The sequence below is a fragment of the Rhinolophus ferrumequinum genome, chromosome 17 (assembly GCF_004115265.2).
Source record: "Rhinolophus ferrumequinum isolate MPI-CBG mRhiFer1 chromosome 17, mRhiFer1_v1.p, whole genome shotgun sequence".
In the NCBI taxonomy this organism is placed as follows: domain Eukaryota; kingdom Metazoa; phylum Chordata; class Mammalia; order Chiroptera; family Rhinolophidae; genus Rhinolophus; species Rhinolophus ferrumequinum.
The window spans coordinates 43,397,018-43,424,811 of NC_046300.1; the positions used below are offsets into that span (position 1 = coordinate 43,397,018).

Sequence of the window (27,794 nt, forward strand, 5' to 3'; positions counted from 1 at the left end):
AGCTTCTCATTCACTAAACAAGGCTTGGGAAGGGGGAGTTACCACGGTCAGCCCCTCCGTGTCCCCACCCCCATGGGGGCTCATCTTCTTCTCTCTTCCTGCCCGCAGAGCAGACCATTTGGCTTTTTATAAAGCCAATAAATAAATAAGCAAGCGGGCATGATTAATTGATGCCATAGAGCAGACCAAGGCGCTGGGAGTCAGGTGGCCCAGCTTCCTGGTGGAGCGAGGCTGTGCAGCGACCTGGGGCTTGCGCCAAGGAGGGGAAGCCTGCTTTGGGGAGGTGCCTTCGGCGTGTGCCTGGGGTTTTTGCCTTTCTCCTCAAGCAGGGACTCTGTCCCAGCCTCCTGCAGGCCCCAGGCCCGGCCAGGTTGGAGGCTGGGGGCCAACAGGTGCCCCCGCCCTACCGCATCCTTGCTCAAAGCTGGGTCTCCCCACATGCGGGCTCCACACCTAAATTCACCCCACACCGTGTGACCCTAGGCACAGGTTCTAGTGTTGGGGGAAGGAGGGCTTGGGGCACCCTGACCCAGAGAGAAGGGTGGGGAGGAGTGCCTTCAAGGGCAGGGCTGATGGTGGGGGTGGAGTGGGGTAAGGGGCTAGTGCTGATCTTGGTACCCGGAGAAGGAGCCCGGGAGAGGCCAGAAATCCTTTCCGGACCGCCCCGCACGTGCGCGTGGAAGAGAGCGCGGGCTAGACTACGCGCTAGGGTTCTGCGGGGCGCTCTCCGTGCGGAGTTTGGGGAGGGCCAAGGGGGAGCGCGCGGGGGAGGAGGGAGCGGAGAGGGGAGGGAGGACGGGAGGGAGGCGGGCAGAGCGCAGTGCAGCGGTGGCAGAGGCGGCGGCGGAGGGAGGGAGGCAGGCGGGCGGCGGCGGGGCCGCGGGGCGAGAAGAGCGCGGGGCAGCGGCGACCGAGGAGCCGCAGCGCAGCGGGGCCGGGCCGGGCCGGGCGCGCACCAGGGCGGCGGCAGCGGCAGCGGCAGCGGCAGCATCTCGCTCGCGGATCCGGCGCAGGTGAGGCAGGAGAGCCGGGCCCGGGGTTCTGGGCCTCCTCCCCTCTCCCTCGGTCTCTATCTACCTCCCTGCCGGCTTCCCTTCCATAGGTGCCCGGCCCTGGGGATCCCTACCGGGCCAGAGCCGGAGCCCAAGCCGGAGCGCGTCCTGGGTCCTCTCGCCCCGCACAGGCTGGCGCCCTGTCAGCGGTGACCTTGAGCGGGCACCAGGCGGCGGGCGGGGCGGGCAGAGGTGGGCGCCTGCGGACCCGGCGTCTGAGGACGCAGGGCGGGGGAGCGTAGCGCGCCTGCGGCGCGCAAACTTTCCGGGCTCCGACCAGCCCGGGAGCTGGGGGGTGTCCAAGGCGCTAGAACCCCCCGATTTTCTTCTTCCCAGTTGGTTTGACTTCTCCACCTGCTTTACCCCCAGTATTAAGGCCCCCCTCTCCTTTATCCAGGCCCCGATTCCTGCAGGCCGGGGACACGATCAGAGCTGTGCACGGTGACCCTGGGCTGGGGGTTTCTCCTCTCCCCGAGGGTAATTTCCACGCTTGTAACAGCTCAAGCGCGCCGGAGGACCTTCTGCCAGGTGCTCCCCGCGTCTCTGGCCTTGCCTTTTCCCGGAGCCCTTCACCCTGCACATAGCCTTTCTCCTAGTACGGTGGAGGGCAGGGGTCCTGCCTAAAGGCATAAGAGCCCTGAAGCCCCGTACCCATTGGGCTGTTAGATCTACTTGGCTTTCAGCCCAGCAGCAAAGGCTCCTTCAGAAAGTGAGCTCAGGCAGTTGCCAGCGCCGCCCCCCACCAAGCCCCTATGGTGGGTCAATATGGTCTGGACACCTGGATTCACCCAGGGCCTGGGCACCCTGGAGCTCTGTGGTCTCAGAAGGAAGGGATGTCCTGGCCTCCTAGAACAGTAGCCTTGGGAAGGGGAAGTGAGGCCCAGAGAGGGTGAGCCAGCTTCAAGGTCACACAGCCAGCCCCAGAGGAGCAAGAACTGGACTTTCTTGTAATGGGCTGGGGAAGGATGGAGAAGACTCATGTTTGGTTCCTACACCTGGGGTATTTCGCTCTGGGACACTGTCTCCTATTAGCTGTGGTACATCTGGAAAGTCATTTCCCCTTCTGACTCACTTTCTCCATGTGTGAAATGGGGGTAGCTACCTCATAGGGCTGTTCTGATGGCTGAGCTAATGTTCTATAAGTTCTTACCATCATGCCTCGTGCATGGTCTGTGTCCCAAAATGTCAGACGACAACATGTGAGCCTGGAAGGGAAAAAAAAAAATCTTCCCATCCTTTTCCTTCTGCTGCTGGCACCTAGATTTAGGTGGGTTCACCCTGGCTGCTCTGTGGACTGCTGGTGTGTGGGGGTGCTGTGCTTGATGGAACCCTGAGCACCTGTGCTGTATATGGAATGTTGGGTGAAGGCAAGGGTTGCAGCACACTTAAGAGCCTGCTGGACCCACTGGTCAGGCTAATGTAGGCTGTGGCTTCCTGCTGCTTCCATGGGGAACCAATCCCCAATTTCTATTCTGAAGTCAGGGCTCTGCTGTGGCCCCAGGAAGACACTCCCTCTGCACACAGTCTCCTGGGAGAAGCGCCATCCTCACCTTCTCCACCTGACCCACTCTCTCCCTACCTCTGTGAGATGTGATTCCTTCCCCCAGAAGTCCTATTGACAACAGAGGAAATGGTGTGGGGGAGGAATTCATTCATTCATTCATTCATTCATTCATTCACCCACTCACTCACTCACCAAGCCTTAATTCAGACCTTCTCTAAGACAGACACACAGAGAGATGGGCCATATCTGGCAGTTATGAAGCTTCTACCAGGTGCCGGGCATTTGCTAGGCACTGGCGACACATTCATTCATTTGACAAATTTATATTAAGTACTAAATATGTGCTAAGCACTGTTCGATGTGCCAGGGACACTAGTAAATAAAACAGACTTCCTCCCAAACGTCTAGGGTGACCATCTAATTTGTCATTCACACTGAGACACTTAAGGGCATTAGTAATAACACCAGAACCACAGGCATCAACCAGGGCCGTTCAGCTAAACTGGGATGCGTGGCCACCCTGTGACCTCATGTTTCTACACCAGCGTTCAGGGAGAACTGTTCATGTTTTGAGCTTGCTTTTTGCAAGGCTCGGTGCTAAGCATTTTCAGGTGATCATCTGATTGAATCCTCGCAGTGCTGTGAAACTGGTTTCCCATCAGCGTGCAGCTGGTTACTAGCGGAGCTGGGAGCACCTTTGCTGCTTAACTTTTGGGCTGCACTGCCTCACCAGAGGTGGCTGAGCCCCAGGGCCTGAGGATGCTCATTCTCTCTCTCAGGCTACTGTTAGGAGCACAAATGGTATAGTAGATGTGTGGGGGGCGGGGGGTGGAGGAGGAATGGAGGCACAGATACTACCTGGAAAAATCAGAGGCAGCTTCCCAAAGGAGGGGACCATTGAGCTGGATCTTGAGACATGAGTTAGGATTTTGACAGACTGTGCAGGTCGAAGGGAGGTCATTCCAGGCCCAGGTTACTAAGGCTTGGAAGTATGAGATATGTGGACTGTTTGGGAATACCACCCCAAAGTAGGTCTGGATCCAGTTGTGACAGGACATGAATTAGGGCTGAAGCAGTAGGAGCCTGTGAAGACTAAGTCCTAGAGCGGTGCGCTGTGGCACTCTGAGCTCCGCGCTTCAGAAGGATGCTTGGAAGATGGGACTATTCTGTAGGCCGGGAGCAGAGAGAGAATTTGTTCTACTGGATTTAGCTTTGACAAGAGTTTCTATAGCCTGATCTATACTATGGATTTTCTACAAGGTCAGGGAAATAATTTTGGTATATGGAATCACTGCAGAAGAATTTTACCAGCAAAAAGGTTTCACCAGGCAGACTGATTGGCAGCAAGAGAAATATTAACCTACTTAAGGGAGAGGGGTCTTAGTAGCACAATTTGCAAATAAGGAATATGCTCAATATAAGTTAAATCTTTTCTCTTTGTTAAATCATATCCAAAAAACGCTAAATTCCTCCCTTTTTCTCCTCTCCATATCACCTCTGTCACCATATAAACCTGAGAGTAATAAAACTGTATTTCGTGAGTAATGTCATATTTCTCAGATTTTTCATTCATTAATTTCCTCCCTCCTTAATGAAGTGGAACTATTAAAGCTTTATGGTATCTAAAAATTTGAATCCATTAATAGAGAAACCAAAAAAGGGGGTCAACTATTAGGGCCTTGGGATTGGAAAATCAGGCTAGAAAGCTTTGAGAAGCAGACAAAAACTTGATGGAAGGTGGGGCAGGAGGGACTGTGTGACCTGTGCAGTCACACAGGGCCTGTGCTGAGAACGGCCCCACGCTTGATTTAATGCTCTGTGGTTGCCATCGTGAAATTCTTCATTAGTTTTGGATAGGGGGCCCCATGTTTCATTTTGCACTGGGTCCCACAAATTATGTAGCCAATCCGGGGAGGGAGAGAAAGACGGGACTAGGAAGAGGGAGAAAATACTGGTGCGGGGAGAGAAAAGAAAGTACCATTTTAAAGCCTTGCCATATGCCAGATGCTTTGTGAGATTAGTGTCCATGTGTATGTACTTTAATCTTCATCACAGTGCTACGAGGTAGGTAATATTGTCCCTGTTGTAAAATGTAGGTTTTATTATGATGCAGGTAAGGTGAGGCCAGCAAGTCAGGAAACAACTGCCATTGAGAAGACAGTTTCTTACTTTTAGTTCCCAGGAGGAAGGGGCACACCACACAATGCAGGGGGGGCACACGAGGAAGCACCAGGGTGGGTCAAGAGATGGGGAGCAGGGAAAATGTGAGCAAGAGCCTTTCCTGTGGTTTCTGCAGGAAGGAATGGGAGAGGAGGGTACGCAGGTTTGGGATTGGCTGGCCTGAATAATTTCAGTGGCTCTGTGACTTAAGAGCTGTCCCTAGTTGACTGGTACCTGGCCCTGGGGTGATTAGGGCAGGCGAGTAGTGGCCCAGAGTACAGGAGCTCCATAAAGGAAGTGAGGAAGAGTATGGGAGGTTGCTCGTGTTTTCTCTGCCCCTTCCTACCTGTCCTCACTTCAGCAGGTCTTAGAACGTTAGAGCTAAGATACCCCTTGAGGAGTATCTGGGCCAATTCCCTCATTTTACAGAAAAAGTGAAAAGTTGGGCCCAGAGAAGGAAAACTACTTCTCCAAGGTCACAGAGCATTTTAAGTGGGCTGAACTAGAACTACAATTCGTGTCTCCTGCTATTTAAACCACTACTTGATTATTATTTACTTTTTTATAGAGCAGAGTTATAACTAAGCCAGATCCACAAGACTGTGAACATGATAGGGTCCGAGTTCCTGTCTCATCATATCCCCAGTGTGTCTGGAACATAGTAGATGCTCAATACACAATGATGTCAGTTTCCTAGGGCTGCCATAACAAATTACCGCAAACTGAGATGCCTGAAACAACAGAAAGTTATTCTCTCACAGTTATGGAAGCTAGTAGTCCGAAATCAAGGTGTCAGCAGGGTCACACTCCCTCTGAAACCTGTAGGGAAGAATCTTTTTTACCTCTTCCTAGCTTCTGATGGTTGCCAGCCATCTTTGCTTTTCCTTAGCTTGTAGCTACATTACTCCCATTTCTACCTCTGTCTTCACAGGCTTATCTTCCTTCTGTGTTCTACTCTATTTCCAAATCTCTCTGTCCTTATCAGGACACCAGTCATTGTGGAATAAGGCCCACCCTGATCAAGTATGATGTCATCTTGATTACATCTGCAAAGACCCTATTTCTAAATAAAGTCACATTCACAGGTGCTGGGGGTTAGGACTCCCACATATCTTTTGGGAGGACACAATTCAACGCACAGCAACAAGGAACCAAAGAGTGAGTGAGTGTTTATGATTTAAGACAAGAATAAGCTCCCCTTTCCCCTAAAGTTACCACCAGTTCTGAAGAATCAAAAGTCTTATAGAATGATAAAACAACCGCAACAACTGTTCGTCCACATAAGAGAGCAAACAGTCCGTGTGAACAAGCCTGCTTGGCTTACAGTCTGAGCACCGTCACTTCCTGATTGTGTCCACGTGATCTTGGGTAGATGGCTTCAGCTCTCTCTGACGGTTCCTATACATATATATATATATATATATATATATATATATATATATATATATATATAACAAGATACTAACGGTGCCCACCTCATGGGAACTTTTGTGAGAATGACAGAAATTAAGACCAGTAGAGTTCCTAGAACAGTGCCTGGCACACCCTAGGCACTTTCTAGATGGCAGCAATGATCACAGCTACCATTGCATCATCTTGTAACTTAGCGAGCACTTTTCACATATCTTTCTAGCTTTCAGTCTCCACAACAAGCCTATGATGTAGCTCCATAAACATCAGCTTCCAGCCCACTAGTGTGAAGAGGTTGCTATTGGATACTTTCTGGGTTCATGTGGTGATGGGGGAAGGTGTCAAGAGGGTCCAATAGGTAGATGGGATATAAGAGGCGCCGTGTCTTATACGATAAACCAGCATTGGAGATAGATGCCATGTTGAACTGAATCTCCCAAATGATGCCATCAAGGGTAGATAAAAACATGAGGCCAGGGAACTTCTCTCTCAGTGACTCAGTGCAAAGAACAACCAGCTGAACTCCAAAGTAACTGAATGTTTTTAACAGCACTGATTCACTATTGACTGTCCAGTAATATAATGATGGTTGAGGGTGCCTAGAACAAATGTTGGACAGACTTCTTACTAGCTGTGTGACTTTGGGCAAGTAGCTTAACTCCTCTGTGCCTCTGTTCCCTCAGCAGTAAAGAATGAAAATAAAAGTATAGGATTGCTTTAAGAATTAAGATTTGTGAAGTGTTCATCAAAGAGCCTGGATCATAAATATCATCTCTCTCCCTTGCCCTCTTCTTCATCCTCCCTCTCATCCACTTCTCCCTCTTCTTTTTAATGTAGTGATTCGGTTAGTCATTAGTGATATAGAAGTATTTCCAGTTCCCTACACTCTAGGTGCATGATAAATTGAACTTCCTCACTTCTTTTCACATTAGTTGTAGCCATGGGTGTTGTTTTGGCCAGTGAACTTTGAGAAGAAGTGTCATTTCTGCATGGGAGCTCTAATAACCAGCACGCTGTTTACCCCTTTCGCCTTTTCCTCTCTTGGCAATTGAGGCAGCATGGGGATGGAGCCTCCCTCAGTCCGATTTCTCAGTGAGAATTATGCAGAGCAGAGCCCTTAGCCAATCCATGATGGACATGTAGCATCAGTGAGAAGTAAGCTTTTGCTTTAAGCCACTGGCACTTTGGGCTTATTTGTTACTGCAACATAACTTGGCCTATCCTGACTGATACGGGTAGGGAGTGAGTTGAAATAATCACAACTTATTTAGAAATATTCATGAGTCTTTTAATTCCTTCAAGTATTATGCCAAAAATTTTAGTGTTTGAAGGTGTTATGAACACAAAATGGGTGAGAACCACTACCCTGTGAGGTGACGGCCAGTCTCCCTAGCGTGGCATATGTGGACCTTTCCAATCTCACCCCGGCCTCAAGTGCTTTGGCCCCCACATGTGCTCTGTGCTCTGCCTGACAAGTCCACAGCATCTTTGAAACGGGCCACGGCGTTGTCCATCTCCAGGCCGTTGCTCATGCTCTGTGTAGAATGGGGCATCCTGTCACGTTAGTGGCTGGAATGGAGGGGAACAAGTGCTTGGGGGTGTAGGGGCGCATTAGGCTTGTTCTGTGAGGCATGAAAGCATAATTAGGAGTGAGTGAGATTCCCATTCCAGGTGAGTTTTCTAGCATTAGAGAGTGGCCTGTGAGCGCATCACACTAGAAGGTGTCCAAGAAAGGTGGGGTCATGGAGCAGGTGCAAGGTTAGGAGAACCAGGGCAAACTCTCCAGTTCTGTCCCGCGTGACTTTAGGTGAGATTGCCCAAAGAGGGTGGAGCTTAGCTGCAATTTTCTATTTTTCCCTTTTCAAAATAAAACTAACTTTTACCCCCTGATTATAGACACATTACGTAATGATTATAGAAAATTCAAATGTCATTGAAAAGTATAAAGAAGAAAGAAAAATTCAAATAAAATGACATCAAATAGCTAACCTCCATTAACATTTTGTCAAATGTCCTTCCAGACATTTCTCTATGGTTGATAGGTAAGTAGATCATGGGGTTTTTTTGTACCTTTCTCTGCACTCAATAATAGAGTATGGCCATCTTAAATATCAATAAACATACCTCTATTCATCTTTTGTGAGTGGCTCTGCCATCATTGATTTCATGGATACCTTCCTGATGGGCACTTAGCTTGTCCGGAATTTTGGTATTCTAGACAACACTGTGATGAACATTCCTGTATGTGGACCCCTGGGCATGTGTCAGGCATCTCCTGAGGATGAATTCCTAGAAGTGGAGTCACTGAATCAGGCAAAACTGTCTGAGAAGAAAGAAGAAAAGAGAGCTGTGGTATGATCGGGTAGAGAAATCATTTCTGGCTTCAGGGCAACCCGCAAAGGATCTGAAGGGAGAGAAAGATGAAAGGGAGGTTGAAACTTGGCTGGAAGGGTGGAGGAAGAGGAAGAGTGCATGGGGAGCATGTTTTAGATGCCCCCAACCCCAGGTTTTCAATGCGGCATCCCCCAGGCAAGACAAAATGCGGATGGCAGTTACGATTTATGTAAAGCCAGGCAATTACAAGTACTTTGGTGTGCACACTCCCATTCGAGCCTCACCACCACCTTGTGAGGAAGTTCTCTGTTCCCATTTTACAGAGGAGCAAAGTAAGGCCTCGAGAGGATGTGGTGAAAGGAGCAGTTGTCTTCATTTACAGTATGTGGGCTTCTTCACAGCTTCAGACCTTTTTGTGCACACACGCTGGGCTAGCTCATGCCTCCAGGCTTTGCAGATGCCATCTCGTCTGACAGGCCAACACTTCCTCTGCCTTGGAAAGGAAGACTGATCATATGTGACTTCTTGGTGAAACTTCCTCACAACCTCCTACCCACCCTTGAAAGCAAGACAGAAAGGATGTTCAGAGCTCAGAAGGACACTCCACAGGCCATCATTAGAGCTTGAACTATTGTGTATTAACTGTTGAACCAGGGAGTCTGTTTTTGGCTTCAGTGAATTGGATTCCCTGACTCAACTGACAAGCAAAAAGACACTTTCTTATCTCATATAATCAAAACTCTGCAAGTGGGTAATTCAGCAGCTCATCCACGCCATCAAAACCCCCAGTCTTTCTGTCCTTCTCTGCCATCATCAACCAGAAGTATTTTCTGTATACCAACCATTCCCTGCAGATGTCGCAGTGCCCGAGAGGCAGAAGGCAGAGGGCATCTCTCTGTCTCTTTGATGAGTGAGGAATTCTTTCCCAGAACCCCCGGCCCACTTCCCCATTGGCTGGAGTTTGGTCACATGGCCATTCCTAAACCAATCACAGCCAAGAGAATGGGACCAAAGGCTTGAAAGGACCAGGCCTTACCTCTGAGTCAGCTGGGGACACAGGACTGCCAGCCAGGAAGGTAGAGGGAATGGCCCCCCCAGTCCATCCAACTGTGTGCTCACTCTCCTGGCTCCCCCAGTAGGCAAGGAACTGTGAGAGGACAGGGGATTGGGGCTTTTTCCTTCCCCTGTCCTTTTCAGGCTAGCACATGGTTTTGCACATGCTACATATTGAGAAATGAGTGAATGAATGAATAAATGAATGAATGAATGAAATTAATCACTAGTTGTTTCTAGAGACTCCATTAGACCCTGCGATTTTAGGATTCTCTGTGCACCAGCAATGCCAATGCTGTCAGTTTGGGGGGTTGGCTTAGGTACTTTGTAGAGTATAGGAATCGCTTTGCCCTCTAAGATGTTGCAATTTAGTTTGGGGAAGATTCTAGATCCTAAAAACAATGTGCAATTGGGGCCTGGACTGGCACAAACTGGACCTGCCATGAGAAGTAAATGCCTGCATAGATGCCTAGAGAAGCAGGATGAGGCCCATTAGGGACCAGATACCATGAAGGGCAGAGGTGGGTGGTGGAGGAAAACACCTGTGTACTCAGAGAGTAGATGTAAGTGTGATGGATTTGAGGCAGTGAAGACACTGACGAGGCCTGAAGACGCATTTCTGCATTTCTGAGGGCTCAGAAAGGATGTTCTACAGGCCATCACCAGAGTTGGGCATCATACTTGTACACATTTTGTCTCATCCTTCCTGGGTCTCTACGAAGAAGATCACTCTATCCCCATTTTGTAGATGGGGAAGCCAAAGCTCGGACGGTGAGGTTGCTTGTCCAATTTCACAGAGCCAGGAAGTGGAATTTGGCTTAGAAAGCAGATCTATTATGAAAAGCTGGCTCCCTTTTCCCTGATGACCATAGAAGACCCACCTAAGACCAGCAGGTGGTGGAATGGATGGGAAAAGGGAGGCTGGAAACTAACAGAAGGGGCCAGAAAAGGCTAGGTGCAGTGAAAATGCAGGAGAAAAATCCAGCGAAGAGGTGTTTATACAAGGATTCAGGGTGGGCTTAAGGAGCCATGGTCCCTGGCATCAAACTTTACTTTAAATCCCTGATCTGCCAATTAATAGCTGTAACTGTGGGCAGGACACTTCCCTTTCTATACCTACTTTCTCCATCTATAAAATGATGATGATAAATGTGTGCCCAGAGCTTGGAATATAGCAAGAATCTAATAAATGGGGCTCTTATAATTATCATTGTTGTTGCTGTTGTTTTAGAACTTGGTGGGTAACCAGATTTAGAGGTGATTCCCTTGATTGGGGGTCCTGGGTTCCAGTTCTGTCTTGGTCACCACTTTCACATTTGACCTTGACTTCATCCCTCCCAGGCTGGCTCCCCAAGCTTCATCTGTAAACTAAGGGGGATGGACCAGTTAACTTCTAGCATCCTTTTTTGTTCTAAACCCTGCACTTGTATGAGGTGGAAGGGGGAGGCTGCAGTAACAAAAGGGATCAGAAGGAGCGAGGGGGATGCCTTGTTCTGGGAAAGCAAAGCAAGGGAAGAGCAGAAGGTGGAAGGAAAAGCAAGGGGGAGCTAGAGGAGGCCCAGTAGCCAGCAAGCACTGGGCAGGGGTGCAAAACCCCAGGATGGGCAATTTGGAGGTGGGCACAGAGATGAACAGCTGAAATCAAATGAGGCAGAAGCATGTTGAGAAGAACTGCGTCTGCCACCTGCCCTCGTTGTGGAAGAACCAGAGGGAGAGGAATCAATCACAGCTCTTCCTGATGCTTAATACCTGGGGGGCAGGGCTTTGAAGAGTGTGTGTTCAAAGACTGAAATTGAATTTCTCCAAAGTTTGCAGGAGCACTGCAATTATGCCTGAGAACATGTCTATGAAATTCCCTTGAAATCTATTTTTGGGCACAAGGTTTTATAACCAGAGTCAGAAATTGAGTGGAAGTGTGTGGGAAGCTGACCCTGGACAGTTTCCATGTTTGAGAGGAGGGTAAAGAATATTTTTAACTGCAAACACCATGTCTCATAGGGTGAGGCTGGGGAGGAGGCAGTCTCACCACTTTGGGTTTCTCACCCACTGTCATGTTAAGACAGGAACTGTCTTCGACAGAAGTTGTTTTAAGTTCCTTACTCAGAGTGGGTGGCTGGGGCCAGGGATTGAGTGTGGAAACTTGTCTGGGACTTTTGCATATAGGAACAGAGATATCTGGAACTTAATTTGCCAGATTCCTGCAAATCCATCTTGTGCAGTAGTCACAGTGCCCAGGGAGCTTTGTCTGACTGGAGACTTTTCTCTTGTACTGTATCAGTTAGCTATTGCTACGTAACAAACTGCCCCAAACTCGGTGTCTTAAAGCAATAAATTTATATTATTGCTGAAAAATCTACAGGACAGCTGGATGGTTCTTCTGGTCCTGGCTGGATTCCCTCACATGTGTGTGTTCTGCTGTTGGTCAGGTTGGCAGCTCTGTTGATCTTGGTGGGCTTTCACATATTTGGAGGCTGTTTGGCTCTGGGTTGGCCTAGGATGATCTCAGTTGGAATGGCTCATCTCCACTCCATGCAGTGTCTCATCCTTCAGTGCCTCACATGGGTTTGTTCACGTGCAGTGTCGGTGGCAGGGTCATAAGGGACAGAGAGCAGAAGCACGCAAGGACTCTTGACACCTAGGCTCAGAAGTGGCATGGTATCCCTTCCAGTGAATGCTATTGACCAAAGCAAATGAAGCAATCATCCCAAATTCAAGGATGAGGAAATATAATGGCACCTCTTGATGGCAGGGTCACAGTGGAAAGGGCTTGGATTCAGGCAGGCCTTTAACTGAGACCTGCACAACTGCCAGCTTTGTTGTTGGCCTCTGGGGCGGGGCTGCCACGGCCACCGTGGATGGCCACCCTCCTTAAAGTCCTCCTAAAGCCCAGGACTCCCTTGCTGTGCAAAGAGTTTTCAACAAGAGTCTTATCTGTGGAATCAGGAAAATGTGTGCCCCCAACCAATGAGAGATCAAGTTTCATTCACAAGACTGGCAGAGATTAAAAAGTGGGATGCTGTCAAGTATTGGTGAGAACTTGGGGGAAGTAGGGACTGTATACACGGCTGGTGAGAGTTCTCACGCCACGGCCCATCGGAGGGGGGCAATTCCGCAGCACCTGTTAGAATTGAGAATGCATGTAAGGGTTGAACACTCTGTGGTAGGACCATCTCGTGGATACTACTCAGCAATAAAAGAGAAGGAACCGTTGATACGCATAACCACCTGGATGAACCTCAGGGGATGAAAAAGGCCAATCCCCACAGCTTACACATTGCATGATTCCTTTTAGGTAACGTTAGTGAAAGGACATAATTACAGAGATGGAGAACAGGTGAGTGCTTGTCAGGGGTTAGGGATGAGGAGAGGGGCAGTAGCTATAAAGGGCGGTGGGGCGGCTGCAGGAGGCCTCGTGGTAATGGTACAGTTGAGTATTTTGGTGGTAATGGTATGTACATGAAGGTACACATAGGATAAAATTGCCCAGAGCTCTGCATAAGCACGTACGTGTACACACGTGCCTTTACAACTGAGTAAACTGAGTAAGCTCTGTGGATTGTAGCAATGTCCTTTTCTTAGTTTTGATATTATACTCTATTTATGCCTGATCTCGACTTCGGGTGAGACTGTGGGAAGAGTGCGTGGGTCTTCCCTGTATATTTCCTTGAAACTTCCTGTGAATCTATAATTATTTCCAAATAAAAAGTTAAAAATAAATACACAGGCTCTCTGGCCCGGTGAGTCCACATTACTGTTAGTGTCTGCCATGGCGACATGACCCCATGGTCCGAGAGGCTTATGCTGAGAGTCACTGAACACTGTTTAATACTGAAGCATTGGAAACAACCCAGATGAATTCTTTCACCTAATAATAACTTATTAAGCTCCTACTATGTGCCAGGCACTATGCCATGTTCTGAGGGTATAGCCACGAACAAAATAGTCCAAGTCCCTGCCCATGTGGGGCCCACATTTTGGTGATTGTCTCACAACAGGTGATTAAATAAACCACAGAGTAGCTGCACCAAGGAATTCCACATGGCAGAAACACAGGAATGAGGTAGACCCATGTCTCTGCGAGCTAATATGATTCTATCTCCAGAGCATATCACTGAGGAAAGAGCAAGAAGCAGAATCAGGCATTTAGTATGCCATTCATTTAAGAAAGAACAAAGAACTTTAATAGATATCTACAGAACATTCCATCTAAAACCAACAGAATACATATTCTTTTCAAGTGTACATGGAACATTCTCCAGGATAGACCACATGTTAGGCCACAAAACAAGTCTCAATAAACTTAAGGAGACTGGAATCATATTAAGCATCTTTTCTGATCACAATGGTATGAAACTAGACATCAATTACAAGAAGAAGAGGGGGCGGGGGTGGAAAGGACAAAAAACTACAGTCAAATAAAGGAATGGCCAAGCTTTGACGTGCACTGTGCTGGCCTTTAAGCCAGCCCACTTCACTAGAATGTAGGGCCCAGGAGGGCAGGGAGTTGTGGCTGTTTTCTTCCTTGCAGTACACCCATTCTGGCATAGAAAGCACTCAAATATCTACGGAAGGAAAGAGATAATTGTACCCATTTTACAGGTTGGCCAATGGAAGCAGGAGCTCCTTATCAATGATATATTAGCTTTATCACCCAAGGGAATTGTGAAGTGTTGATTGAATGCCCATGACTTTGAGAATACCACATACTTTTCTTTCAACTTTGTCATCATGAACATAATTTTTACCCCAACCCCAAGAAGCTGTGGTTGTCAAATCTTAGGTCTGACTTGTCCACACTGGCTGTGGGCTGTGAAATGGTTTCATACTTTGTTGGTTCGTGATATACACGAATCACAATGTCTGCCTGCATTATTGAATCCTCCCATCCATCCTGTTTGGGGGAAAATAGATGTTCATACATTTTCTATCTGATCTCAGGCCCCAATCCAGTAAGTTTTTATGCACACAGAAATACTCGTAGATGGCTGGAAGCAGAAGGGTTTGTTATAAGACACAGAAGTTTCCTGAAACCTGTGTGAGTGATACCTCTTTTCTCTCTACTCCCCACTCAGCCCATTAGAGAATCCACTAGTGTCCTGAGGCCTGGGGAAGGCTCCTCACTCTCAGATGGAGGTGGGAGGGCGTCTTCTACAACCCACTGTGTCTCTTCATCTCTGTAACCCCTGTGTGTGACTTAGAACAGAACACAGAACAGACACTTGGGAACTGTTTGCTGAGTTGTTATGAGTTGAGATTTTTTTAAAAAGCAAGTGCTGAATTTTCAATCACAAGTAACACTTGTGTAGCACTTAGCTTTTAAGGTAAGAAAAAAGAGTGTGGTCATCTCCTATAAACCGCATGAGAGTTAACCAGCGAGGACCTGAAGACTCAAAGCAGTTGCCTCATTTACTCATTCATTCATTCACTAAATATGTCTTGAGGGCCTCGTGGGAGCCCATGATGGGTACTGGATGTGTGGCTTTCCATCCTCAGGATGAGGACGCAGGCATGCAGGTTACCCGATGTTGCCAGGATCCTACATCGCAGGGGTCCACAGCATACAAGTTGCTGCCACGCCTTGCTGTCCCCATCAGAAGACCACAAACCATCCTGCCAAGTGCTGGCCAAGACACTGAAACATGAAGGTGCTCTGGGGTCACCAAAGGAATCATTTTGGACCCAGGGATGCCCCAGGACACGGGCGTCAAGTAGCTGTGATCATGACCTCAACGTGTCCCTTCATCCGTTTCTCTGCCAGGCCCTGGGGAATCATTTATCACTGTGCTGCAGAAAAAGACTGCAAGGCCAGACGACTTGTCTGCAGCCGGTGCGTCTCGGCGCCCACAAAGCAGAAATTAATGAATGACGGTTGGGGAGAGAGGCAAGGCATAGGACAGCAGCTATTTTCGGTTCCCTCTGCCAAAGCAGATCCTAATGCCTGCATCTGTATGCTAACTTCGAGCAGAAATCGAAATCACATTGGCCCGAGTTTTGTTTGCTCACCAACTCTAAGCTCCTCAAGTTCGTATGTCCTATAAAAATATGCAGATTTTGAATTAATAAAAGCCATAGAGCTATTGCAGAGATGGATTCTCATTCTCGTCTTTCTGACTTAATGTGATTCATCAGAACCTTCTCTGAGCCAGCCAGTATAAACTAAGGTCAGCATGACCTGTGTTCCCATCTTTACTTCTCTACATTCCGTCACTCGACCTCTCTGAGGTTTAGTTTTCTGAACTGTAAAGTGGGGGTTGGAAGGTACCATTGTTGGAGTATTAAGGGAGATACTGTATGGGAAAGTTCCCGGCACCTGTGACCCCTTCATTGCTGTTAGATCCCTTATCCATAAAGAAAACCATTGCCCCCCTTCTTCCCAGGAAGAGTGTGGTCTCAGAATGTCGAGGTGTGGGTACGAGCTGCTACGTGATCCTGGGGAATTTGACATTGCTGCGTTCATCCTCTTGAGACGTGGGAGGAAGGAAAATCTCCATCCTTCTGCCTCAGGGTCCAGGTGTGGGATAGAGAAATGGAAATATAACGTTCATTGATTATCAGATTTGTGCTGAGCACTTGGTGACCGTAGTGACTTCCTGTGTCTTCTGGGGCTGGCCTTTGGTGTTGGGCCCGCACATCATGGAAATGGACCTGTGTTCAGTGTGGTTGTTTTCTGAACAGCAGCAGTTCGTTTTCATGGATAAACCTGAGCATGTCCCCTCGGGGTTGTTGACTGTGTCAGGCTCTGGGTAGAGCACGGACATGCAGGACCAAGAGAAATACATGTGAGTTGGGTGCTAACAGCACCGGCTGTCAGGGCGAAGTCCAAGGGGCCCGCACAGGTTCTGTCCTGGCGGTGGGTCCAGAGAGCACAGCTGGAGCAGCCAGGGGCCCAGGCCCTCTCCTGGCCAATGGGGCTGCTGGGCTTGTCCTCCCACAGCTGCTGAGGCATGTGGGGCCTGGAAACCAGTAAGGGGGAGTGGCTTAACATGGTAGCCCGGGGGCTCACCTCATGGGACACATGGCCTGGGATGCTTTCCTATATGGCATGAGCCATTGTGTGGTTATTTATGGTCACTCTATGAACAGTCCTGTGAGGGAGAGGTGTCTCTATCCCCATTTTATTGACGAGACCACGAGGCTCCAAGAAGCGAAGGAACCTTCCAGAAATCACACAGCCAACAAGTGGAATTTGGCCAGAATTCACCCTGCCACACCCAAGGCCTGTGCTGTTTCCATCTTGTTTTAAAGTAAATATTCCCATTTTGACTTGAAAGAATCTGACTGTGAAGAACTGGAGACCCTGAGTGGGCCTTCAGAACGTGCCTTCCAGTGGGGAGACAATTCAGTAAAGACTCCGCACATACTTGCTGAGCAGCGGTCACGTGTCAGGCACTGTACTAGGTGTGTGGGGTTCACCAGTGAACAAAGAGGTGCTCAGTAAGCTTTTGTGAGGTGAGTTTTAACAACGTGATTCCATAGCTCTTCTAGAATGGGTTTGGGCAGCTCTTAATTCATAACGAGGTGAAAATTATCAAGCCCTGACCTTTCCTATAATTAAGTGAATGATTTTCCTCTATTTAGTCAATTTTGCTGCTATGCACGTGGACCCTGGGCCCCATCAAAGCCCCTTCTCTGTCTCTGGGGGTAGTTCTGAGAAAAGCTTTCTGCATCTACCTCACACAGATTAATCATCGAAAGGGAAAGAGTTGAGTCATTTAACAGCTTGAGTGCGTGACTAGAGCAAGTGTCTTAAACTTCAGATGCCTCAGTTTCCTCATCTGTAAAATGGAGAGGGTAGTACCTTTTGTAAAGTGAGATTGAGATATAGAGGTATATAGCTATGTCTGCCTATCTCCGTCCATCCATTCATCCATCCATCCATCCATCCATCCATCCATCCTTCCGTCCTTCCATCACTTAGTCTATACCGGCACACGTGAATGCTCTGTGATTGTCCGCTGTTACGAGGATGATAGTCCAAGGTTCCACAGTAACAACAGCTCACCCGTGGATTAGACGGTGAGTCTCCTATCGATGTTTAAATGGGGCTTGTTCCTGAATCAGGGCTGTATCCTCTTCTGTGTCAGTCCCAGATGGTAAACAAAGTCATAGCTGGGACTCAGCTCCGTCCCAGTCCTTTTTCTGCTTTGACCTTCAAAATGAAGACTTGTATTCTTTTGACATGAGTATTATTGTTGCAGTTTGTCCCCAGAGCCTTCGTGTCTGCTCTGCAGCGTGAGAACAGAATCCTCTGTATACGGGGACAGAGCAGGGCTCGATTGGTGTGTGTTGGCTCATAGGCCTTCAGTTCTGATCTCTGAGACTGGCCTTCCGCTGTCTCTAGGAGGTTCTTCCTTCTCCCATGCGCCCTACCCTCATTGAGCCCCTACTCTGTCGAGCACCTGGGTCCTGCCCACGCAGAGTCTGCTGCTGGGTGGCGGCCGTGCAGCAAATGCCTTAAGAGCATGGCCGAGGGCTGCACTAATTAGTGCAGGGCACTGCCATCCACGGGCTTCCTAAGTGGTTTCCCGGCAACCACCCGGGGGCCAGTGCTGGTCCACGGCTGGGTCTCTGGTCCGAGGGATGGAGGGGCTGTGGGGGGCTTTCTGTAAAGCTAAGAGCAAAGGAGGCCCTTTTGTCCTGAGATTACCAGCTGCCTCTTTCTGTGTTAAAATGGCCGTTTTTTCTATGATGCTGATGCCAGAAGGAAGTCTTTTATTTTTTTGTAATGTTTGTGTTTGGCAACAATAGATTGATTTGGGTAATGGTTTTTGTTTATTTGGTTAGTTGGTTTTGTTTTGCTTTTTAAATTTTACTGGCCCAATACATCCCTAAGTCTGGGAAACATTGAGTTATCTTATTCTGGGAGGAGTTTATCTTAGTTAATATTACTAACAATTCTGTGAAATAGACACTATTGTTCCCATTGCATGGGTGAGAAAATGAGGTGCAAAGAGGTGGCTGTCCCTGAATTCATAACAGCAAAAGCAAGTCTCACACCCAGTTCTGACTCACCTCACATGCTCCCCTCCTCCGGGCTATTCTAAGAGAGGCTCAGGAGAGTCGAAGTGATGGACCTAGGAGAATATATTGAGATCTGCACTGGGTAACTCAAGGGTTAATTCATTTTTTAGATCCACGGAGGGCCCAAGGCACCCCTTCAGCTGAATAGTGCTAACAAATGAGTAGGTGGTCTTGAATCTTCAGATCTGATGTTCACACAGCCCCACGTGGCTCCTGTCCGTTGGTCACAGACCTGCTCTCCTTCCCAGCCCCTCACAGCAGGTAATTGTAGCATGAACACTGGCGCAGGTGGTTTGCATATCAGTACGGTGAAGGGCAAGTCTCTCCTGACCCCTGCCCTTTGCCTTTTGAAACTGAGGACACACTCATACCTTTCAGGGCTACGTCCCCTTCTCTCCTCACTCCAGTTCCATCCTCAGTCAAACCAGGGCTTCCATCTTGCCCATCTGATGTCCACAGGAAAGGAATGGCCTGCATTCTGGTGAGCAAGCACTTGGCGGGTTTTGTAAAATGACTTTGCTGGTTGGGCTGTTTCTGCTGGCCATAGGCAAGAGATAAATCATGACGACGTGGAGGTCTGTGTGCCTTAACTTTGTCTCCCACGGAGAGCGAATTTTCTTTCTCTGGTGGCTGTCTTGGAGGACTCGGTTCATTTAGCACAAAACAACAGAGACGATCTATAAAATGGACTCGGACTACGTTCTGAATAAAACGTTTCCCTTCTGATCTTGCACGGTAGAAATTTGAGGCAAAGGACAGATAGAAGAGTGTTGAAACGTAAGACATGCCCGTTATTCTAGGTTTGTGCTCTCAAGACTCAACATGCTGCTAATGACAGGTTCCATCGGAGCAGGTGCCACACCTTAGAATCGGGGTGTTCTTCCCACAGCTGGCCACTGGGGCCCTTTCTGTGGCTGGAGGTTCTCAGAGAATGGCTGACATCTGGCAGCAGGGCCTAGCCCTCGTCGTTTTCTAGGACTTTGTGACTAAGAAGCAACTTTACATACCTCATCTTCTGTGTTTTCTCGATAACCCCTCAAGGTGAACCAGGGTGCACCAGCCTCTCTCACAGTTGGAGAAACTGAGGCTGGGAAAAGTGGATAGCAAAAACGCCTAATACCTTCCTCACAGGGGTCGTGGTGAGAATTTATTGAGTGTATAATGTGAATAATGATAATGAATATACACATATGTATATATAAATATCAGATCAAGTACTTGACACATAGGAAATATTCAATAAACATTGGTACTGACCATCATTACTATTACTTCCCAGGCCAGAAACTAATAACCGGCAGATGTCTTGAGTCCCAATAACCCCTTTTATTTCCACTGTTTTATCACCTAATTCTGTGTTGTTCTACTGAGACTGAAAAGTATGATTAGAGCGAATTTCTTTGAGAGTTATTTCCAGAAGATTCTAAACTGAAGAAAACAGTGTTGGCCTGAAATGCCATTAGAATGGCATCTTATATTTGATTCATTTTGGAACAGAAGCACTGAAAGTGTTCTTTAGCCGAGCAAGATAATACAAGTCGCTGAGTACTTGGTATATACCACCCAACATGCTAAGCATTTTACATGGATTAGCTCATTTCATCCTCATAACAGTACTTTGAAGAAGGTATTTGTATAGTTCCCATTTTATATATAAGAAGGCTGGGGTGCAGAGGGGTTAATTATCAACCCAGTGCCACCAGTAGGAGGCAGAACTGAGTCCCCAAAACCATGCTCTTTATTTCCTAAGGCATATGTGTACGAGGAGGTCTTCCATGGAGAAGCAGCTTCTCTACGCCACCCATTTGGGTCATGTATAACACGTCAGCCATGGCCCTATGGTCTCAGTACCCTATGTGCTTCCAGCCCTCCACTGTGCCTCTAATGTTTCAGGCTCCTCTTTGGGCCTCAGTCTTTCCATCTGTAAAATGAGCATGTTAGGTGGCATCAGTACCACACACCACCACTACCCCAGTGTACCAGAACTAGAAGCTTCCATGAACGGAGCTTAACTGCTTTTGTTCTTAGTTTTATCTCTTGAAGGCATAGAAAGTACTGTTTAGGAAATGTTCTCAGTTTTCTTATCTGTGAAATAGGGTTGTTGTGAAGATTTATTAAGAATGCAACACGTACCTAGCACCACCCCGGTGCATAATGAGTGCTTAATAACGGCTCATTTTTTAAAAAGTGGTCCTATTCTATTGAGATGCATGTCACAGATACTCGTGGGGGTCCCGACAGCCTCTGTCCTCCACAAGCCCAACATCGGCTTCAGGAAACCATGTAGAGAGTTTGCCTGGTCTCTTGGTGCTTTTCTATGGAGATTGGTACATGCCAGACTGCCTCTAATCAGAGACGCATTAACTGCTGTCAACTTAAACAAATTAAAGTTCCCATCCTATACGGCTCAAATGGGGGCAACCACAAGGCTCTAGATCGGTGGGAGTCTAAAATGAAGGGGAGTAAGACACGGGACACAGAAGGAAGAGGAGATCGAATTAGCGTGTTACCAGTTGGCCACGAGAGGAGAATGAACGGCCGTTAACACAAAGTCTCTCCAGTTCCTGGTGGATCCCTATGATTGAAGGTGGTCCTTCGGCGTCTTTAGCTAAAAAGTCCACATGTACAGAAAGACATTTAGTTTTAGAAACGGGAAGCCTTTGAGTTGGGGGCTAACAGACAAATCCGTGAAGAATGGAACTGGTAGTTCTGGTTGCCAAAGATTTGTCCATCATAAAGTTCGCACATAGTTCCCTGCTATAGTCACACATGTATGTGCTCATGTGTGTGTCGTGCGTGCACACACCTACCACGAGACCACAGAGCGCCATTGTGCACACTAGAAAAAGGTGCCCCCTCTGGGCAGGGGCAGCCTCAGGGCACACCAGCTGGTAAGCAGACAGTGGGCTAGACGTAAATCCTCCTCGCCTTCTCAGCCAGGCACATGTGGCCCTGCACAGCAGTGAGTGTGGCCACACACACACACACACACACACACACACACACACACTCTGTCAGGCGGGAGTGGAGACCTTTAACTGAGGTCTGGAAATCTTACCGCTGAGTAGAGACACCTCAGCTAGAGACAACACGGGATGCACGGTAGTACTTGCTTTCCAAGAGTCATTTCTACAAAACCCACAGCTTTGCTCTGCTTGCTCAGCCGCCTGCTTGAAGATAATCTGTTTTGTTCTGTGCCTCTTGCTGGCACATCTGGTCCCAGCAAGCATTGTATACTTACTGGTTTGACTCCAGAGTACAGATTTTTTTCTTTCAGCTGGGTACCTGCTTTCACTGGGAAACAAGTTTGGGGCCCTACCATTTATAGCGCACCTCATTTGATCCTTGTAGCAACCCTCAGGACTTGATGGTTGAGAATTAATGTACCCATTTTATAGAAAAGGAAGTGGGCTCTAAGAGAGGAACCTCAGAGAGACAGAACGCTATGGGTGATCTGGATTTAGAGTCTGTCACTTGGTCTTGAGTGATTCTTGGTCTTGAGCTCAATTTATCTTCTGGCAAACTCCCTCAAAAGTGTGAATCTTCACGACCTCTCAGGCTTAGCTTTCCTTCTCCTGTCCCCTCTGACCGGAACCCTCATTCTGACCAACTGTCTTCCATAATGAACTCACAATGGCAGAAACTCAACCATTGTCTTGATTTTGTCATGGTCCCAAGTAACAGCCAGCCAGTTGACAATGATTGGTATTGGAGCTTGTTGTCAGACACTCAGTTAGCCTTTTGCTAGTGTGATCCCTGCTGTGGTGACTGCTGTGGTCAGTCATTGCTACTCACCTGCTCCTGAGAGCTGGACCTGGACCCAGAACGTCTCTATTTAGAAATTCCCTTCAGAGCCTGGGTGCCATTGCCCCAAATATCCTAAAATGATAAATCGTCACTCTAATTTCCATTTAGGCAGAAAGCATATCAGTGCCAGGCTCAGAGTAAGTGCTAAATAGATCATTGATGAATGAGGCAATTAATTGATGAATCCTTTGAGGGTGGTATTTAATAGAAGTCTTTCAGTTGCCAGTGGCCAAATCCCAACACAAATTAGTTTAAGAAAAAAAAAAAAAAGAACACATTGGCTTACATAACTGCAAAGTACAGGGGTGAGGGCATCAGGCACAGCTGAATCCAGAGGCTCAAATCATATTAGGAGGACTTGGCTTTTCTCTCCTTCTCTCAGGTCCTCTTCTAGTGTTGGATTCATTCTCAGGGTTTCTTTCCTCATGGTAGATCAGATGAGTACCAGTAGTTCTGGCCTGACCTGGTTCTTACAGCCAGTTCACAAATTTAGACAAAGAACAGTCTTCTCCCTTCCCTGTCCACAAAGCAAATCTCATGGATGGACTGGGGTTGGCCCAGCTTAGGTCATGTGCCTTCCTCTTAGACCAATCACTATGGGCAGAGGGATGAACTGTGGTGATTGGCCAGGGTCCGCACAGTGATTGACAGCTTCACCCAAGCCCCTGGGGATGTGGAAGAGACCATTCTGTAATGGAAATCGGGGCTCCGCAGACAGTAGATGCTTACTGCAAAGGCAGATGAAGTTTCTGAAAAGGGCAAAACGTCAGTGCCACATTCTAATAAAAATGTATAAGTCAAGTGATAAGGCTTTGGGTCAAAATGAGAAATAAAGTAAAGAACCATTTGCATGGATGATTCACCACCAACCTTGAAAAAGGTTTTGGTGGTGATGTTCTCAGCGGTAGCCTCCAGAAAGAACAAGTCTGATGCTTCTCCTGGAGACGGCTGTGACAGGCAGAGAATCTTGAGGTTGGAGTTCCTATCAGTCAATCACCAGTTCCCCCCACCCTATTCCACATGAAGAAAAGGCAGCAAAACTCATCTTTAACCCACACTGATGCCCATTTCTGTCTTCCCAGCCCGTGAGGAAGTTTCCCACCACCTTAATTTAGTAACGTTATCGTCCCTCATAGTCCCCACCTGCGTCCCTTTCTCTGATTCATCCTAGGGATTACAGAGCGTGTTTAAGAGCACAGGCCCTGCAGCCACCGGAACCGGGGTTCTAGTCCCAAGACTACCCCTTAGTGGTTCAGGACCTATTTGGCAGGGGCCTTGTGAAGGTCAAGGAGATCTTGGGGGAGCAGTGCCCACCGCAGAGGCTCAGTGGGCATACATCTGTATGGTCATCCTTCGTCACCACATCCCTTTAACATGTCAGGTCCCACAGAGAGGGCTACGGCATGCACAGCACTTAACGGTCTACAGCCTAAGAAGTGTGCGCCCACAAAGAACAGGTTGGTCTCCCCTTCCAGTCCTCATTCCAGTTACAAAGCTGCTTCCTGCCAGGTACCCTGGGTTGTCCAGCCAGTGGGATCATGAACTGACCCGTGGGGCCTCCCATCCTCAGTCCTTCTTTAACCAGGCCCGGGTTAGGTATGGAGGTGTGGGGACAGAGCCAGGAGTGCAGTTTCCAGGCTCTCGGCCTCACGTGGAAAGGTGCTGGCTCAGGTAGTAAATGGCCATCAACTGTGATTAGATGGCCATCAGCGGTGGCTAGTTGGCCATCAGCTGTAACCAGTGAGCCATTGGCCACTAATATAACTGCTGTGGCTACGCTAGCAGCAAATGGGGGCTAGCAAGAAGACGGTGGCTGAGCTAGTAAGAGCGGATTGTAGTTAGGATTGCGGATTGCAGCTAGCAAGTGAGGTTGGTTGGCAGAAAGAAGTGGATGGCACATTGCGGATAGTGTGGCTCCTGCTTCCTGTGTCTCCAGCCCAGCCACCAGAGAGAATATAACGGTATGACTCCCCTATCCATGCCTCCGTGGGTGTGCCTTTTTGGCCTCACCGTGTCCTGCGTTCTTATGTGGGGAGCAGGACCAGAGACCCTGCATGCCATCCTGCATGACAGGAGGATTCTGGAATTTCTTGTGTTTCTCTTGGATTTATTCACCTAAACTCCCACCTCACCCTGCTCTGCCCTAGTTGGAAATCCTCATACTCAGAGTCCACAGGGACCCCTTGCCTGGGTCTGCCCTCTTCATGGACCTTCATGCAGCTGCTCTGTCCTCCCTGAAAGCTTCCAGGTTTACACGATTAAATTAATCAATTTAATTTCACTTAAAAGATAGGCTATGCTTACTAAACATTTCCCATGTCACTTTATAAATGCTTTATTTCTACTGACTTATTTAATCAGTACAACAGCCCTAAAGGTAGGTGCTGTTGTTATCTTCTTTTTATAGATGAAGAAACTACGACACAGAGGAGTTAAGTAACTTACCCAAGGTCACACAGTGAGTTAATAGGGAAATTGGGATTTGAATCCAATTCTGTCTGCTCCAAAGCCCATGTTCTTGGCCAGTATTTGATTCTATACCTCTCTGATTCATGCTGCCAGTCTTAGGTTTTAATCTTGGAGTTCTCCCTACCTTCCAAGGTAACACATGCATTTAAATGGGACTCAGTGCTCCAAACTTGCTATCTGATGCAAGGCAAAGAGAATTTCAGACCTGGTGGTGGAAATAGGTGGAAAGGCCCTAATGGCAGACCTTAGGAAGGCGTGGATGGGAGCCCCTTTCCTACAGTCTCTGATTATTAGGGAACCTGTGTGGCTTGTTGAAAGAAGGGATGGATGTGGAGTCCTGGTGAACTCCTACCCATCCCTCATGACCCAGCTCCAACACTTCCTCCTCAGGGAAACCTCCCCTAACCGCCTCAAACATCTGTGAGCCCCTACAATGCTAATCATCCACTCATCTTCCAAGTACTTTCTGAGCACCTGCTGTGTGCCTGGAGATCATAGTTCTCTGTACTAAACTGGAAACTCTCAAAAGTAGGGACCACATTAGCAGAATTGTTACTTTTCAGGTTTTGAAGCTAGACTATGTGTTTGAATCCTGGTTCCTCCATTTACCAGCATTGTGACTTTGGGCAAATTCCTTAACCGTGATCAGTCTTAGTTTCCCCCTCTGTTAAATGAGCCTAAAAATAGTACCTGCTTCTCAGAATGTGGTTGTAAAAATTCAATTACTTGAATTAATATGTCTGAATATGGTAGGTACCTAATTATTCTTGCCAGGTAGCAGGTGCTTTATAAATGTTACCAGTTGTTATTGAGGCTGTTTTCATATTTGCCTCCTGAGGACCAAACACAGTACCTTCACCCAGTAGGTGCCCCATGAATGTTTGTGTGCACAGGAGAGGGAGGGTGCGAGGGAGGAAGTTGGACCCTTCACCCTTCTGCACGTGAGCCCTCCCAGTCTGCCTCCCAGCTTGTGGTGAGGATTAGTGGGGGTGCACGGGACGTGACAGCATCTTGGAAACGGGGAGGTGCCCTGTACCCACTGGAGAGATTGTGATCATGTTGGCAATAGAGATAAATGACGTGGAGCTGGGCCTCTGGGACCCCGGCACGGAACCAAGCCTGGGAATGTGTTCACTCAGGGAGGGCCGGGGAACTGTAGGAATCTGCTGACGGGGCGTCCCCCCTGCAGGGGCCAGCCTCTGCTGAGTCCTGGGGGCACTCTCTGCTCCTGCTCTGGAAACTTGTGCATACGAAGGAGCTCTGTTGAGGAAAAATATGTGAAACTCAATGAGAGAGGATTAGCATACTCACCGGAGTTCTTGCATTTGAGGGACACAGAGTGGGACCTAAAAGGACCGCTCACACCGGTCATAGCCTCTGACTGGCAGGTTGAGGGTGGAATACAATCCGCACTTTCTGGATGAGAATACTAAGGCATCAAGAAGTGGACAGTCTGTCCAAAGTCACATGCTAGCAAAGGCCAGAGCTGAGGCTCATGGCCGCGCATCCCGGCAAAGTTTGACCCGAGCCCTGCAATGAATGACGGTGACTTTAGTCTCCATAAAAGGGGAAATCCCACAGGGACAAATAGTTACACTGGTCTGTGATGCCCCCAAAACCTGACTCACCTGGGACTCCGGATTCCTCAGAGACCACAGACTCCTGCCGCAGGAGGAAATGGAGGCCTGTCCATGCAGTGCTCCATTTTACAGATGGCAAAGTGGAGGCCCCAAGAAGGACAGTGATCTCCCCCAGGGCCACAGAGCAAGTTAGTAGCTGATAATGGGATGTCTGGTGCCAGGGGGTCTTCAAAGTTACATTTCAGAATCTAACAGAGGATAATGTAACCAACACCATTTATTCATTCAACTAATGCTTATTGCACACCTAATATGTTTCAAGCACTTTTCTAGGTGCTGGGGCTCCAGTGATGAACAAACCAAAGATCCCTCATAGAGCTGACATATTGCTAACGTTCTTGCATCATGTACTCACCACTAGCTTAAGAATAAAACATTGTTAATATAGTTGAAGCCTCCTGCTCACTTATTCCACACATGCCCTGCCACCCTGGAAGTACCACCATTTTGATCTTGAGGTTTATTATCCCCAGGCATCTTTTCATACTCCCAGTATAGGTGCATGTTTGTAAACTTTATGTAAATGATATCATAGTGTACATATCTTTCTGCAACTCTTTATTGTTTGAGGATGTAATCACATCAATACCTAAGGCTCAAGTTCATTTTTCCGTTGTATAATATTCCACTCTATGGAAATCTGACAATTTATTTGTTCTCCTAATATTTCACAATGACCAAGCTGCAGTGGATATTCCTGTACATATCTCCTTATGCATGTGGGCAAGAGTTTCTCTCCCCTTCAAACTTCAGCCTTGTCGTCTCCTGATTATTCCCCAAATTGGACAAGAGCTGGAAGCCAAAAAGGATATCAGCTCCCTTTATTTATTTAAGTAAATTGTTGGTTATCAAGCATCCACCATGCAAAGCCTAGGTTAGCTGTGACAAGGGGTGGTGACATGACGATGGTGGCCTTCTCCAGGGATGGTACCCTGCCAGCCCCTTCAAGTCTATCCAGGGGTCCCAAGCTGGGGTGCTGAGTTTAATGGAAGACCAGTGCTGAAGAGACCACCCTAGAGATGCCCTGGTCCTTGACATTTAAAAAAAAGGGTAAGGAAGTCAAATAGCTGAGCATAGACACTGTGTGTATGTGTGGATGTGTGTGGGGGGGTGTGTGTGGGGAGAGAGAAAGAGAGGGGGCATGTGCATTATCTCATAAACATTCCTGTGACATAGTGTATTGGTTTTCTTCATAACGAATTATCACAAACTTAATGGCTTAAAACAACACACATTTATCTCACAGTGTCCATGGGGCAGGAGTGCAGACAAGGCTTAGCAGGTCCTCTGCTCAGGGTCTCACCAAGCTGCAATCCCGGCTGGCGTGGGGGTCTCCTGTGTGGC

General features: G+C 48.0%; 1 protein-coding gene across 2 annotated transcripts in view; it reads left to right on the plus strand.

Moving 5' to 3' along the window:
- Positions 1 to 952: 952 nt before the first annotated feature.
- ATP2B2 (ATPase plasma membrane Ca2+ transporting 2) overlaps positions 953 to 27,794 on the plus strand; it is a 360,418-nt gene continuing 333,576 nt past the window's right edge. Inside the window, exon 1 of one of the 2 annotated variants that reach the window (XM_033131470.1) lies at positions 953 to 1,013. The gene's annotated coding sequence lies outside the window, so the exon portion shown is untranslated. The remainder of the gene's footprint in view (positions 1,014 to 27,794) is intronic. The other variant, XM_033131472.1, reaches the window with a different exon arrangement.